Here is an 18065-nt window from a genome sequence, read left to right as displayed (position 1 = left end):
AAGAGATTGTTCTCCACTGATAGACATCATATATCAAAATCTATCAACAGAACTGATTCAAGTGAGTTGCATCAGACAAAGCAAGGATGGAATGCATACAAAAGTCTACTTGTGCAAAAGATTAAATGTCCATTACATCTATCTGTTCTTCAACACTTTTCAGGCACTTTGTCCAATGCAGAGAGATAATCTTGCATTTCACTCTTTTACTAGGATAATTTTTCAAAATTCTTTATCAACATGGAATTGGGTCCTGGGTTTGGATTTTTCTTGAGTGTTTGGAGATTCTGATGGGGAAAATGACAACATTTCATACAGGGATCAGTGAAGAACTGGGAAGATTTAATTCCTTTGCTTAACAGAAATCTCAAAGCAGGCAAACTGTCAGAAACCTTGGCAAAATACAAAATGCAAATGATTCTCCCTTCTGATTTGCAGCCACACTCAAGCTCCAGCTAGGAAGATCACACTCCTCTTCAAGCAACACTGAGTTCAAATTTGTTCTTATCTAGGTGATTGATTGAAGCCAGTGTAGTTTCAGGAAGAGACTGAAAACAGTAGCAAAGCAACTAGCCAACTCTCTTCATTCTCTGTGAGGCCCCACATGACACAGGAATCACTCCATCAGCTAATGCAGATAAAGAGATCTACATCCGAGGCTGTCAGCAGACCACATTTTACGAACATTACCTCCACTTAAGTTGTATTTGTGTCTGGTGTTCCTGTAGCAATTATCTTTCTGGCTGTACTTTAGAATACTTAATTCAATTGGACAGATGAAGACATTGAGTTGTACAAATGGATGCTGCAAAAGAAGTGTGCTAGAGGACCTCTACATCTTTGGATATGGTTTTGGCAGATGTCCTGATTACATACACAATCTCTTTAATGTTCAAATTATGTTTTGTTAATGGTGTTTGCCCTCAGTACATTGGTTGTAATTTACAAGCTGTAATCTGGTCTGTGTCTGCTACTGCATTATTGCTCTATTAATACCTATTAAGTCTCTGCAATATATTAAAATTCACGTTCCACACATTTTTCATGGAATGTTTCAGGCTAATGCATATTAAATAAAAAGTCTAACAGTCATGAAGCAAATAACACTATCCAGAAACAAAAAGGAAAAACAAAACTCTAAATGTGTTTAAAAGACATTATTAAATTTCGACCCGAGGAACAGGCTAAAAAGCTAACAGGAATTTGCAGAAAATCAACAAAGACATTGTTGTCAGTATTAGCAAGTAAAATAAAATACAAAACAATTTGCATACCTAACGTACATTTCTAAAAAGGCATAAATAGTATTTTATGCCCCCCCATGTGCTAAGAAAACTTTGTTATGTCCCTAAATTCTGTGAATAAAAATTCTGACGTTTTAGCGAGTATGACTGGCAGTAGGTTTCTGAGAACATCTGATGGCACTTTGGAACACCTGCAGCTTTCCAACTAACAGAGAACAAAATAAGCATCTCTTGAATCAGCAACATACACCTACTATAAGTAAGAAATTAATGAATAAACAACATCCTGAACATTTAGAAAGAAGAATTACACAGAGAGATTTTGACTATACAGATCTGATATTAATGATGGTATAACAAGCTCAAGTGAACAAAGTACAGCTAAATAAGGAAGGAAAGGTATGTGTGTGAGGCACAGTAGTTGTGAAGTCACAGCTACTGCAGTAATTGTGAATTTCCAAGAAAAGAGATTGAAACTACAGAAAGATCAGATTTTACTTGCCTTTTCCAGGCCTCATGTAAAATATATGGTTTCACTGTATAATAAGAACAAAAGAATACCTCACATGAATTTTCTAATCCCAAGGATACAGAAAAACCAATTAAATAACATACAATTCATCAAGAAAAAAAAGCTAGGTAGTACTGTGTACCAATGGATGACATTTTCCAAGAAGCTCAGCTGGAAGACAGGAAGCCTACACTCCTGTGTACAATCCAACACTCACTGCAGAGTACATTTCTACACTAGAGCGGAATGTTTCCAAATGGCCCAAATGTTGTCTCTGAGATTCTAAGAAATACACACAAAAGAAGAAAAACAAGTCACAAAAGCAATACAAAAGGAAGCAGTATTAATACAAAAGCTGTTACTAATCCAGTGAAAATCCCTGATACAGAGATACAGCTTTGCTTTTTTCTCCTAATAAATAATATTAAATTCCCTTATCTAATAAAAAAATTCAAACACGAGAAAAGCATTCATACTGTGGTCATTGCTTTGGCAGGTTATGGGCAATCTTTCTCTCTCGGCCCTCCGAAATGTTACCAATTCCTTGCCGCTTTATTTGCCAGTTATTTTCAGTTTTATAAAAATACATTATCAGCAGTATAATAACAAATTATGCCAGAATCCTTTATTTTTACCTTTTGTAGTTTTTTTCCTGAAATTCCTAGTATTCTTTACAGAAAAATTTTTAGATTATAACAAATTAAGGAAAAAAAAGACTGATGTTAGACAATCCTATTTAAATAACACATTTCATGAGTTATATGTATTTTATTTATTTTTTTAACAGTGCATTGTACCATTTCCCTTTTACCACTGAAAAACTAAGAACAGAAGTCATTCCGTGCGCAGTCAGTACCACCAAGAAAGACTATCACACAGGAGCAGTTAGAATTTTCACACTCAAAAACCTGTCTTAATGTCAGCCTGCAGACTTTTCTCATATTGCTTCATGACTATTGTGTATAGAATAATTTGTGATTACAACTGGAAATGCTGACATCCATAGGAGCGATTAAAAACTGAGTTTTGCAGACCAGTTCTAAACTTCTGGGTTTTTCAGATCAGCTATAATGGAAATTCACAGAACTACAGGGTGGAAGGGACATCTGCAAATCATCTCATCCAACTGCCTTGCTCAAGCAGGGTCACCTAGAGCTGAATGCCTAGGACCATGTCCAGAGGCTTTTTGAATAGCTCCAAGAATGGAGAGTCCACAACCTCTCTGGACTGTGCCAGCACTCAGTCACCTTCACAGTGACAGCATGTTCAGACAGAGCCTCTGGGTCTTCATCTTTGTGCCCGTTGCCATTGGTCCTATCACTGGGTACCACTGAAAAGAGCCTGCCTCTGTCCTCTTTGCACATTCCCTTCAGATGTTTATACACTTTGATAAGATCCTCCTGAGCCTAGTCTTCTCCAGGTGGACAGTCTCAGCTCCCTCAGCCTTTTCTCCTTTGTGAGATGCTCCTGTCCTTTCATCGTCTTTGGGGCCCTTTGTTGGACTCTCTTTGTTGGGCTCACTCCAAAATGTCTATGTACTTGTCTCTTGTACTGGAGAGCTAGCACCGGACACAGCACTCAATGGTGGCCTCACTAGTGCTGAGCAGAGGTGAAGGATCAACTTCCTTGACCTGCTGGCAAAAGCCCTATAGTGCAGCCCAGGATACCATTAACCTTCTATGCCACAAGGGTACACTGCTGGCTTATGTTTAACTTTGTCCACAAGGACTCCCAGGTCCTCTTCTGCAAAGATGTATCTGCACATCCTCATTTACCACTTTAGCTTTTCCCTTCTGTTGTTTCTGTTTACTAGTGGCGGTACTAGGACATCCACACAATCAGCTGCATCAACAGCAGCTAGGAATGAGGTCAAAACACAGCTTTGTATCACTACGTTTCTGCTTCCAGGTTTTATTTTCTTAAACAAATTATTAACTGTGGTGTATGCAACAAGACTGGAAAGTGAGTCAAGCTCATAGAAACTAGATTTTCTCTCTTCTCCAGGAATACATCAAGAGTTTCTATTTTCAAACAAATAAATAATTATAAGAACGTTTTTTGATGCAAGATCTCCATTTTGAGGGAAGAAAGAAGATCTAATTGCTAAAATACAAGTAAAAAAAAATCAAGAAACTTGATCTTACAAGCTTGGCATGAAAATAGCATTCAAAACAAATTCTCAAGGACTTGCTCTTCTCATCCATATGTGCTGTTTCACTCAACAAAACCTTCCACCAGAGTTCTGGTCTATGGATAAAAGAGCTAAGCTATTGCTAAGCATCCCTCTCTTTGTATAGCTTTTGCATCTGTAAAATGAGGATCTTAAACTTTACCTTGTTTGGGTGCTAAAAGATTTAGTTAATTAATGTCTATAAAGCACTTTAGAGCCTTAAATGGGAAGTTGTACAGGAATGCAAATTACTATTAAAGTCCTCCAATATGTTACAAAAATACAAGTGCCTTATCTCATCTAAACAAAACTCTCAAATGTAATAACAAAATTTCAAAATATTTACCAGGATTCCTAGTCTTCTTCCCACCTTTTGTATCTACTTTGTCCCAGTGACACACAGTAATAATCTTCACCTCCCTCTAAAACAGAATGAAAAAGAAAATTGCAAGAAAATTCCACAAATACAAAGGAATAATATTGAAATACCAACAAATCTAAAGGCTTTTTACAAAACCTCCTGACATCCTGAGTCAAAGCTACAGGATGTTAGTCCCTACCATTAAGGGTATTTCAGCCTTAATATTTTACTTGGCAATGAAGCAAATATGTAGAATAATTACTGTCAAGCACTTAACACATTGAAATGAAGAGGATATATATAATTTGCTTTAGGAAAAAACAGCAGTATGTGCTGTAGTGATGATTACAGAAATTCAGTACAAAATTCACTGTGTTTTCTCTTACAAATTATGGTGTAACATATTTCAGGATACCTTTCAGGTTTTTTTTTTATTTGAATGCAATGCATTGGGCTGTCTCTTTAAAGCAGTGAACAGTGAACCTTTACAATGTGCAGTCTTGATAAATAGGAATGAGACGAGGCAGGGGTAACAATCACACATTCAAAAAAGTTGGCAAACCCCTCTTCTCTTCAGTTTAAACAAAAGATGCAGCTTGTTGCCAAGCATGTTTGGCTGACAAATTAAGAATATCTTCTAGATCTTTCTGAGGTATACAAAAGAACAGTGCAGCTACAGAGGAATACACAAAATCAAAGAACATATCTTGAAAAATAACCTGAGGAAATTAATCTCTCCCCTACATATTAGTATACTATCTCTTCATAGGCTGACAAAAACAAGCCACAGAAGGTGATAAAAAGTTAAGAATAGATGGGTTGAGCATAGCTTCAGTTATGTGGAGACTATATTTTTTCTACTAATAACTCTAAGAAAATTCCATTTGTTGGAAGCTATACATATTTTCCTGGCATCCTGCAACAGGGCACAGTCTGCAAACAAAATGCCTTTACAGTGGCAGCTTCAACAAAGTCCCCCCTGACTACTCACCAGGATAATGTCAGTGTGTTGGTTGTTTTTTCCCTGCTCTAGCTCTTGCTAGAGCTCTTGCAGCCATATCAGCTGGTTTTCTATGTTACATTGATAATAAAAAGCTGAAAGACTTCCTCCCTTGTAGGAATTTGTTGATCCCCAGGTTCTATAGCAATATATCCTGAGCTTCTCTGTGTCACCTCAGTGCTAGACACACCAATGCAAAGGCCAAGGGGTTCAGAAAATGCATCAGCCTGGAGACTCATTCTTAGAAATACTCATAATACTTATTTTGTGAGTGTGGGCAGTCTCATGACTCAATAAATGAAGGGAAGTAGCGTGATTAGATATTCAAATACTCCATAATGGATAGTGATTTCAGCAGAACAGCGCTGAATCATTATTGTCATGCTTTGCAATGACTGGATTTTTTCAACAGTTTTCCCAAAATGCTGCTCTGTCAAGTACACTCACTGTCACCTAGTGAAATCTGAACACAAAGTGAATTTCCTATTGTTAAAAAAAGGTTTGTACCCACTGATTTCCACCAGCCTCTCTCTCAGCACTTCTGACTGAGAACAAGGCTATGAGAAGTTAGTTTGCTGCTGATGAACCGGTTCAGGAACACGATGTTTGACATTGTCCATTATTCCTTCATGTAAGGAACATCTTTTTCCATCCATTCTATAATTATTTTTCAATTAAAAGAATCAGTATTATTTCTTCACCATTTAATCTTTCTGAAAGTCAGTGGGCAGGTCACTCAAGGTAAAGCTCTAATTGACTGCCAGGCTTTCTTATTCAGAGACAGTATTCATACTGTATGTAAAGAAGCATGGTAAATGTCTGTCTCAAAGAGAAGATGACAAATAGGTCAACCTTAATTTAGGCCTCACTGAAGACATCTTTAAAAATAGCTGTCTGCAGAGTGCTACACCTCACTCATTTATTTAATGCCTATGCTCTGGAATTTAAACCTAATTGTAGAAATGATCCATCCAGCACAACATAATTTAAGACTATCAGACTGCATTGTAGAGTTTTACAAAAGTCTCTGGGGTTTACTGTGGTCCTGGTGGCTCCTACAGGTCTTCAGAAGAGGACCATTCCTGCCAATATCACTAAGAGATGAAAAATTGGTCAGTCTTGCTTCTGCTCCGTACACTGCTGTCCACAGTCTATTTTCATTGGCTGCATTTGGACTACAAAGGATCACGACTGATATTAGATACACAACCCTTCAGGTGTATGCTGTGTCATTGGCTGTGGGTCAGAGTGTCAGACCCACTACATCAAAATGACTGTTCTGCAAACATACATCATCTTGTATAATTCCATGGTATCACATCCTGCTTGAGAAAAGGTAAAGAATTAATTGTCATGATTCCAGATACTTCTAATTAAAACTAATTTTTAAAACCTTTCCAAATAAAGTGAATAAACATAATTTCAATGACTGTTCACTGTTTCAATTATTTTATCTCTATTTACTGTTTCAACTATTTTATATTACATATATATATTGTAGGGAACAGAACAAAGGTCTCTATGTAACCTTTGTTGATCTTACCAAGGCTTTCAATACTGTGAGCAGAAAAGGTCTATGGCAGATTTTGGAACATTTAGGATGTCCTCCCAAGTTCCTTAAAATGATCATCTCACTTCACAAGGATCAGCACAGCCAAGATGCACTTTCTGAGCCCTTTCTAATTACCAATGGTGTGAAACAAGGCTGCGTTCTCGCTCCAACTCTATTCACAATCTTTTTCAGCATGATGGATGCTCCAAAGGGCCACTGCAGACTTCGATGATCAGGACGGTATCTACATTCGATACCGTACTGATGGAAGCCTATTCAACCTAAGGCGACTGAAGGCCCACACTAAGACCTTAAACCATCTTGTCCGGGAGCTGCTTTATGCCGATGACGCCGCCCTTGTTGCACACACAGAAACAGCTCTGCAGCATTTAACATCCTGCTTTACAGATGCTGCTGAGCTCTTGGGCTGGAAGTCAGCTTAAAGAAGACAGTTCTCTATCAACCTGTACCTCAGGAAGTCTTCCATCATCCCCATATCACCATTGGCGAATCAGAGCTCAAATCAGCAGTTTAATTACCTAGGTAGCCTCATCTCCTCGGATGGTAAGACTGATGGAGAGATAGACAACAGGTTAGCAAAGGCATACAGTGCCTTCAGAAAGCTCCATAAGAGTTTGGCGAAATAAACACTTGAAGAAAAGTACAAAGATCAGTGTTTACAGAGCCATTGTGCTGTCCACTCTCTTATATGGATCTGAATCATGGGTCATCTACCACCACCACCTGCGACTCTTAGAGAACTTCCATCAACGCTGTCTCCGTACAATCCTAAACATCCACTGGTCAGATTATGTGACCAATACATCTGTTCTAGAACAAGCAGCAGTCACAAGCATTGAGGCCATGTTGCTGAGAACACAGCTGCGTTGTGCAGGGCACGTCTCCAGGATGAAGGACCACTGCCTCCCTATGATCCTGCTTTATGGTGAACTTGCCACCGGTTGCCGCAAGAGAGGAGCCCCAAAGAGAAGATACAAGGACTCCCTGAAACAACATCTCAGCCTCGGCCATATTGATCATCATAACTGGTCTACTCTGGCCTCCAACCGGGAGGTCTGGAGACACACCATCTCTAACACTGCTTCTGCTTTTGAGAAAGCACGCAGGATCACTCTTAGGAGAAAAAACAACACAGAAAGAACGTGTCTTGCAGAATATACCACCTAAGGAGTCCTTCTGCTGTGCCTTTTGCAACCGGATGTGTCTATCTTGTATTGGCCTTTTTAGCCACCAGCGCGTTTGTAACAAACGTGGGTAGAGCCCTCCCCAAATCTTCGTTTGCGAAGCCCAGCCATGATGACAATATTGAATATAATTTTATTTTATTATTTTATATCATTTACTTTTCATAAGCTTGGAAAAATTATTCCTCTTTAAATGAATATTGCTTGATCACATATCAGCCAGACCACAGAGACCACACTTCATCAACAAGATATTCCTTCTTTTCAGACACATGAGAATATTGCCACGGTATTAATGCCAGGGCATTAAGAGCACCGCACAGGCTACAGGAACAGGAGTCAGTGCATTTCTAAAAGTTCTGGAAGCTGCAATCTTGTAGACAGCAGTACCACTGTCAACAACAGGCCATAAGCTTTGTGCTGAATTCACAAGGCCTCAGTCCTGAGGCTTGTCAGCTGTGCTGTCTGAATGTATCTTTGTTTCAATTGGAATAGCTGTGTTTGTGATTCCTCTAACTGACCAGTTCAATACCTCTAATTTGTTTTATTGCTGTTTATCTTTGAACAACCGTAGTTTTATATAGATAGCTGCAAAAAGCATTTACTCAATGTATGATGAGATACTTATGAGACTAACACAATGATACAGTATGAAGAGATACAGGCCTGGTCTGATAGCAGGGGCCCTAAGACAGCTGGGCCTTAAGACAGCTGGGTCTTAAGACACAGGATGTGATACAGAGGAATTAGGAATGGCATGGTAAGAGATGAGGCACACACTTGGCATCGGCGGCTATAAACAACTCAGCCATAAACAGTAACAAAATGCAGACCTGGACTAAACTAGGTTTAGAGGTAGCTGAGAGAACAAAGAAATAGTATCCAGTACATGTAAAATGCACTATACATTATAAAACAGACGTATCACGGAGCTGCAGACCAATGAAGAAATAGCAAAGGGGGGAAAATGTGTTAGCAAATGTATAAAAATGATCCCAAGTGGTGGATCCTAGAGGAAGAATGAGCCATCAATAAGAATATCCTATTCCTCCTGGCACAGGATTCCAGCTGACGACAACTCATGGTAACTACCCCACCAGAATCAAACTACTGGCCTTGGGACACAAAGAAGAAGTGGAAGGGTGAACATAAACCCCCAGAATGGGGAGAAGCTAGAAAATGTTTGCAAAGCAATTTAACTGCATTAGTATCCTTTCTTTTCCTGCAACAGATCTAGACTAATAATGATTCTTGAATTAGACTGCTAAGATTTCAACTATACTAATTTTTAAAATCACATATATATTATATATAGATACATATATACACATTTACATGTATACATACATGAAAATGTGTGCATCTTTAGTGTCTATAAACAAGATTTGGATTGTAGCTGACTACAGACTCCATTGCCCAGGCAAGGTCCAACACTATCTGTATTTGCTTACATTGCACAAATGGAGATGAAGGTAGACAAAGGACAGTAATGAAGCTATGGCAAACCTAAATTTTGAGCAAAACTGAGTAAATCCATTTATAGCTTAAGTCAAGGAATATGTCCTGACTGGCATTATTAGAAACAAATTAGAAACATAAGTCAAAATATCACAGTGGACAATGAGTTCAACTAGGGAAGCAAAATCTTACTAGATGTAAGTTTTTAGCTCAGTAGGAAATTTGAAGACTCAAATGTCAAATATTGTAAAATGACTAGTTTTCTCATTACAATTCTCTGCATCTCCTATTGAGAACAGTTGAACACAGAGTATTCATGTGATTTAGCTTCCTGCAAGTCAAGAAACAGAATTAATTAGAAGAGCTTTGTTTCCAATTGCTGTTGTCTGTCTAGACAAATTGAATGATGAAACTTTCAGTTGAGAAGTTTTTTAATTCAAGTGCACGGTGAATTCATATATTCAAAACCAGATATTCTCAAGTGGCTTCCTCTTTTCACATCTCCTGAAATGCAGTTCATTCACAATTGCTGGTTCTTCCTAAAATCAGGGCAGAATTGATACAGGCTAAAATTGTGTATATTATGCAGTTTAGGGAGGTCACTGCTAGAAGTTTTCTTGTTTTTAATAAGGAATTTTTTTGGCCTTTCTTCTTTAACTAACATAATTCCATAAGTTCCATAACTGGTTGTCAAATTTCTTGATACAAAATACCAATTACCAGGCAACAATCCTAAAAGTTACAAGGACATTAAACAGTCTTTAAATACAGTATTCTGTGACCATAAACAAGAATTACTTTATAGAATAAAACTAATTATTTGATACAATGTCAATATTTGATTATTCAGGGATATGAAATGAGACTGTGAAATGATTCAGATAGAGTACAACATATGTAAATCAGGCTACAGCATATACACACAGCATGTTCTCCTGACAAAGTGCTTGTAATCAGATGACTGTAGAAAGTAAGTGCATGAATAATAGAAGGCATAATACTACATAATCTCAGACACTTCACTGCAGCCAACAAACTGTAGGAAAGGCCTACATAAATCACAGTTTAGACTAATGAATAACCAAAAATTAACTGTAGTTCAGTACAACGTTTCAGCATGGTTAGTAACACACTTTGCAGGATCTTTTTCAGCTAGCTAATTAAGTACAGCTATGCCTGTTTCTCTGATTTTTGCACAAGTTACACTAAAGATGTAACTTTACTAAAGAGGTACACATGAGAAAAAGAGCTCCACACCTTGAAGGATACTAGTTATGCACTGGACTGGAACTCAGGAGATGTAGGTTCCATTCTCAAGTTTGCTGATGATTTCCTGAATTATATTAAGCAACTTATTTTTGGTTTCTCTGTTTCTCTAAAGATGCTTTGTCTACATTTTCTGTACAAAATTTAGCCATACAGAAATTATACCTGTCAGAAATATGATGGACACTGATCTCATTGGAGAGCATCTACACACTAGTACCATAAATTACTTAACAGATTAGATAATGAATCTTCTGCAGCAACTGATTGTCCTAGATGTAAAATGCACCAACTCTTTCTTTCAAGTCAGCGTGTCAGTACTGTTGCAAGCAGGAAGGGAAAAAATTCCTAGTGAACACTGACTGGGAAAGGAACAGAAAAGACCACTGATTTCCTGCTTTAAATCAAACCCTTGGTGGTTGCAGCTGCACGTGCCACCAATCCACCGCTTGTCTGCTCCTCAGCTGGCCACCAGAGCTTATTCCACCCCTCACAGTCACAAAAACAAGTACAAAATTTCCTTCAAAGTTAACAGCACTAAAAATTCATTAAGAAAAACACAATAAGAGTAATTAATTATACTCTATTTCTCAACAAAAATAATGCCATCAAGTATGAATTAACATCATACAAAGCCAGACAAAATAAAAACAATGAAACACGCTTGAAATAAAGTCCAAATTATTTCTAAGGCATTCAATGCACTCTGACAATTTAGAATTATAAGACATTTCTGAAAAAAATATATTAAAAGGTTACTTTCAGTGTAGATTGGTTATATGCTATTTTAGTGGAAAATTATGAGAATTCATACAGAGTTTGAGTAGAATATATCAAGGTTGAATTTAAATGAAGAATTTTTGGATAAAATATCCATGTAATCAATTCTATTGGCAGTCATATACAGCATGGATTTACTTTATAATCTATCAGATTTAACCATACTGCATTCCCCTTCTACATTCTAGTAAAGCAAAACTAACACGCTGAACTAAAATAGGAATTGATTTTTAGAGGCAACATTGGAGGAAACGCATCTTCTATGGTGATTCATGGTGCAAACTGTAGCTACCTGGTGGTAATACCTTAGAAATTATATGTCTTGACCCTTAAGAGACCTCTGCTATCAGTATTCTACCATTGTATGGATGCAAAGGCAGCTCCTGAAGACTTTCAACACCATGTACCCGGGAAAAGAGGGTAGATTTTATTACTATTATTATTATTATTTTTTACATTGTCCACTGGGCCCTTTTTCACTGCTTCACAATTCAGGATGTTGGAGTCACACATTATAAGTAAATTATACACTTAAATTGTTAGGAAATGAATGCCAATTAGCTGTTTATAGTTACAAACAAACCACTGGGGGGAAAAATAAAGAAAAAAGTACACAACATATATCTGCATGAAATTACTTATAAGTAATCGTGTGATGACTATAAGGCTAATAATTTTTAACAGAGATAATAAAACTGTATCACCAAGTGCATCCTGGTTATTTGCAATAGCTATGATTGCCACAGTAGCAACTGTAGAGAGAAGCCTTTGTTATTAATAAGTATTCCTTACTAAACTGTAGACAAAAACACAGCTTCTCTGCTACTGCAGTGAGACATTTTTATCTACATTTAATACAGTGAATAAATACTGAAATTCTGGAAGTGCTATTAAGTACTTCAATTTTGATTAGTAGCAAAGCATGTATTTAATTTACTTAAGTCTGTTAAACAGTAAAACATACGTGTATATAAAATGTATACAAATGTACATGACACATTTTATGCACACGGACGTATACAACGTGTGGCTAAAGACAGACATATAATATGAAGACATTTTGAAACAGCAGTAAAGCCAGCTGGTTTTAAAATAACAATGATTTCAGAAGCTATGTCATTTGCAAATAATGACAATTAACATGTCACAGCAGCATTAGAATTTGCAATTACCTAAATATAAGAAGTGAAATTCCTTCTAAATATTAAAATCATACTGATGGTGTTTAATCTGTCTCTAATTCTGGTAGAGTGAACCTAGATATATTTTCTGCCTGGTCATGTTACAAAGCTCTTTTTCTTCCCACAGAAGATATAAATGGACATCAATAAGGTTACTGAACTGTTGTTCCAGAAAACCTGACTATGCAAACCATATTCTAAAAAGAGAAGGTATTTACTGTTGAGAACTGTACTTTTCTCCTAATTTATAAACCTGAAAGCATTTTTCCCAATGTTCCTTGTAAAGTGCTTATGCTGTAAACAAAGCTAAAGAGTATCATCCTGAAATACCCTGTGAGGTCTTGAAGCTGCCCCACATTGGTATTCCATCTGGATGTTATTTAATGAGCAAAGCTTGACCCTTTAGTAATCAGTCTCAGCTGAAGTACAGGCAGGTTGACTTCATTAGGAACAATTCCAAACCCTTTGTTCAGAATCACACATTCTCTTCTTTTGCTGGATAGTTCTTTGTTCCCTTTGGAAAGCAGAGACACCTAGGAGGAAAAAAAATCAGTAGTTAGTTGGAAGTAAGAATTTCCCACTATTCACACTCACCAGGTATGGGATCAATCTCTGTGCTATCAGCAGAAAGCTGATTTATGAGCATAATGCAGAAGCCAAAGAACCCCAGAAGTCTATCAAAAGAAATGGTTTCAGTTCAGAGCTTACAACAGTTTGATGCAGAAATCTCTGGGTGAAATTTTATCATTTATGCTACACACAGGGAATTAGTTTGTCTAATGATCCTCTGACTCAAAATTTATGGACTAGTCTGCACTGCATACAAATAGAATTAGAGCAGCATGGTGCAAAGTTTTCCCACAGATAATCAATGAAGCCTGAATGCAACACAACCTATTTGTGGGCCAGCTTTAACTTATGTTGCCGATGTAACATCTCCAGACTTCAGCACTATGGAGAATTAGTAGAAAGCAAGTCTTTAACACCACTTCTTTCTCCTTTTCTAATTCCTCTGTAGCCTGTTTCTATGCTACATAGAAAATTAGCACAGAAAGTGATGGAGCTGCATCTGTCAGCTCTATGTTGGTGAAACGTGTCTCATAATCAAGATGTCTTACATTGTTATAATTATACTATGAAAATATGACGTAAAGACGTCTCATAATCACTGCTGTGAGAAAGTAAAATAGGTTGTCTTGGTTTTGTCTCAAAACTCCACCAGTCTCCAATCCAAGTGTAAGACCTCTTCTGAAATTTCCCCTGACTCCTTGTATACGACATGTGTAACTCAGATATCCAAAGACCTTTCAAATATTCCTTAATACACATGGTTCCTTAGGAAGCAGTGTTATTTTGATTACTGAAGTACTGAAAGATATGGAAGTATTGCAGGAATGAGGAAAGATATGAAAAGTGGTTTACAGCTTTGCAAACATACTTCAACACATGCAGATAGAAATCCCTACGCTGAGAGATTGTTATTAAAGTTGTAAAGTCAAGTGCATTTAAGGAAAACCAAAACATATAGACTGAAGGCTGACAGTAGACTTCCGTTCAGCCCGGTATGTGGATAACATAATCCTTGATGGGGCACTGTACCTGTGCAAAAATTAGAACCAGGGAATAGTTTTGACTGGAAAGGGACTTTAAAGACCATGTAGTTCAACACTCCTGCCATTGGCAGGTATGTCTTTCATTAGATCAGGTTCCCAAAATGCCATCCAACCGGACCTTGAACACTTCCAGGGATGGGGCATCCACAACTTTTCTGGGCAACCTGTTCCAGCATCTCACCACCCTCACGAAAAAAACTTCTTCCTTAGGTCCAATCTAAATCTACTCTAAAACCATTGTCCTTATGCTGTTGCTACAGGCCCTGGTAAAAAATATATCTCTTATCTATTATAAGCCCCTTGTAAGTATTGAAAGGCTACAGTAAGGTCTCCCTGGATCTCCTTTTGTCTTGTATTTTCTTGTCCCAATTGGAAATCCTTGCTACAACACACAAGTTAATAAAGAAAACAACAGCAGATTTTTTTTAATATGGTCAAGCAACGTAGGGCAAAGCTTCTTACCTTCAATACCTTTGTTCAGTGTTGTAAAAGCTAAAATCTCTCAGCTTCTTCCATGGCCCAGATTTCTAGAACTACAGGACTCCATGGAAACATGGGAAACTCAGGAGACTGAAGTGGTTTACAGATAAAATGTCCCAGTAAGATAAACGTAATTTTCACATGATCAATCTTAAAAAAGAGGTTTCAAATGAATTTTCAAAACTGGAGTTGATAATCTGATGAGGCCTAAGAATTATCTTTATGAAGCACCATATCAGTAAATGGAGGTTCTGCTAGTAAAAAGGGAGTATTTAAGGACAAGGGGACACAATTACAATACTTAGAGGAACACTGTGCCAGTTAGTACTATATTGACATCCTAGAATAGCTTTTGTTTTATCTTGCACCAGTATATCAACAGCTACCTATGTAACAACGTGCAATTCCTCCTCTAGCCATAGTCATTAAGAAGATCTTGAAACAGGTAAAAAAAGGATTTACCTTTCTATGGCACTGATTTCTGAACACTTGAAACCAATCTCATCCTCCATTTCTTCAAAAACTTTCAGACTGTCTTTTGTTTAGCCTAAGAGCTCCCAAGTGCCTTTCAACAGCATCTTGCTATGACATGGAAAGGTATTACCTTCTTACCAGCTAATCTGCCCTTGCTGGACCAAACCACTAAAACCTCAAAACCAACAAATCAAACAAAGAAATAACTCCACCACCACCACTTTCCCTTTATTTCAACTAAAAGTGTTTAGTCCAAAGGCAGTCTGCTTGCACAAGAATCATTCCAGACTACACTGAGCTTTCTGAACCATCTTAAGTAGGAAGGTGCCTTCTTATTTGACGTTCTTTGACAGACTTTATCTATGTTCTAAGCAAGAATTCCACCAAGCAGACACCTCAGACACACAGAAGTCGTTCTCAAAGTAAGTCTTTTCCTCAAACTGGTAGAAAGACCTGCTTCAGAACTGCAACAGCAAACCCATCTTATCTTGGCCAAACAAATCTGTGATGACAGATGCTTCTATTCAAAGATGGAGAGCTCATGTAAGAACGTCTGAGAGCTCAGGGCATGTGATCTCTGCAAGGGATCAGAGCCATCTGCCTGCTGTTGAAAACAGTCATTCCCACAGTCCAAATGCTGACAGCTTCATACACATGCACATTTTCTAACAGACAGTGTGGACTTCAGGCATTTTCATTGTCAGGAGACCACTTAATTTCATGTGTACATTACTGAACTGTATCAGTGACTTTGTACCGACCAGTCAGCCTAAACTCAGGCCAGATGATCTTTCATTTTTTCCAACAAGAGGTAAAATGCACCTTTCCACATATCTCATTGCTAAAGAGAATCTTCAGCTGAGTGAGGGGAGAGATTCTGCATCAATGATAGTCCTACCACATGATCAGATTGTTCTGGTACTTGCACCAGACAGATCCCTGGATCCCTTCTCTGTTCTGCACAACACAATGTCATGAAAAACAGCCAGGTTATACCTCTTTTATACCTAGCATACCTAAGACTAGTCAAATCTATGCTAACTAACAGCTAGAGGGCAATAGTAGTTTCTGTAGTTTCTGCTACAGTCCCTATCATTCTGTTTCATAGGGAAAAAAACTTTAAAAAAAAACCTATTAAGCAAAGTGGGAAAAGTGCTTTATTATGGTATTGTAATACCAGGAAAAAAAAATTCCAATTCTTTTTGTCATTCAAGTCATGCCTGAAGTGACCAGAATATTCCTGTAATTCTCTAAAAACACAGTTAGTAGTAAGTTTTTCACACCTGGGCATTTGATTTTGACATGTACAGCTGCTAATACCCTAGGATCCAAGGCATACATTTTTCCTAGTTTACAAGTCATCATTTCTCTAGATTTCAACCATTACCATGAAGCCTGGCACATGTATCTTCTGAGTATAGCCAACATTTGTGCAGCTGTAACAATTTGGTAAAAATTATGTCTCTAGCAAGTGTGAAAGGAGCAGTGTGACTATCACCACGTGTAGAAGCAAGCCCTATATCTTTTAATCCACCTCCTGGCCAAATGTTTCATCGTTGGTGGAACTCTCTGTATTAATCAATGTGACAAGTATTAGTCTGTCTAACCCTAGGAGCCGGATGAAGTTGAAGGTAGGATCAATTGCTACCCCAGGTTTTCATGTTGCTTCTAATTTCTGTAGGATCTGTGACTTAGGAAATATAGGCCAATACTGCCTCTTAGTGGAGGGACAGCTAACTCAAAAGGTGTAGTTAATGCTGGTCTGCGAAAATAGAGCGACATACTAATGGTGCCACACAGACACTCAGCTGGTAGCCATCAGAACTGCAGGGGGTGAATGAAAGACTGTTGCAGCCATTCATGTTTAGAAATTATAAAAAAAAAAAAAAAAAAAGAAGAAGAAAAAGAAAAAATAATCATAATTATGGTTAAAAAGTACTGCTGAACTTTGGTAGACTTTTTTACCTCCTTGGGTAGAAGTACAATTCAACAGAACATTGGTATGACTCTAATAAACATTGCTGGCTAAAACAATCTTTTGTATGTGTAAGAAGTAGGACTCAACATGGACAACCATTTGGAAGAAAACAATTATCAGAAAATGCCTGGCAACATTAGCTGAAGGAGTGCCAGGAGGGAATAAAAAGTAGCAGTGTCATAAATCACCTAGATATCACTAAGTCAAAAAATCCACTTTATATACCAGGAGTGTTGGAGCTGTGTACAGTCATCTATTGTCTGGTTTGGTAGGTTCTAGAACATTAAAAAAACATTAACTAAACTAAGTACAAATTTGAATCCGTTAGTCATCTAACACAATTAAAGAGATGCATTAAGTGTTAAAGAATACTTAATTAACATGGTAAGAATTTGCAGACAGAAAAAGCTCCATTAATGCATTTCTATTTTCAAATTATGGACCATAGACCCAATACAATGAAGGTTGCCTCAAAAGGGCACAATTCAGAACTTGCTGTCATTCCTGAGCTATATAATCCCTCTGGGAATAATACTTTGAGCTATTCTTTGAGTAGTTAAAAATGCATAGATATCATTAGAGCTAGACTTGATGGTTTTCCTCTTCATGAAAATAGCTCTCTTTAACTACAAGAATAGTTGCCTCTCTATTTCTAAAAATTCAGTAACAATGGAAAAGACTGCATTGAAGAAAGTTAAGAAAATTATATATGACAACATATCAATGCATGCACTTCATTATGAAGTCTGTTTCCTTCTATTCTTACTTGCATTGCAATAATTTTTCTTCCTA

The 18065-nt window shown here is 37.4% G+C and overlaps 1 protein-coding gene across 1 annotated transcript in view; it reads right to left on the bottom strand.

Moving 5' to 3' along the window:
• Window positions 1–13153: 13153 nt before the first annotated feature.
• Window positions 13154–18065, bottom strand: part of NEK10 (NIMA related kinase 10) — a 92548-nt gene continuing 87636 nt past the window's right edge. Inside the window, 1 exon segment of the mRNA XM_051788979.1 lies at window positions 13154–13261. The gene's annotated coding sequence lies outside the window, so the exon portion shown is untranslated.

The sequence above is a fragment of the Manacus candei genome, unplaced genomic scaffold, assembly GCF_025592945.1.
Source record: "Manacus candei isolate 608988 ecotype Guabito, Panama unplaced genomic scaffold, ASM2559294v1 h1tg000026l, whole genome shotgun sequence".
In the NCBI taxonomy this organism is placed as follows: Eukaryota; Metazoa; Chordata; class Aves; order Passeriformes; family Pipridae; genus Manacus; species Manacus candei.
This window is presented reverse-complemented; position numbering and strand designations above follow the sequence as displayed.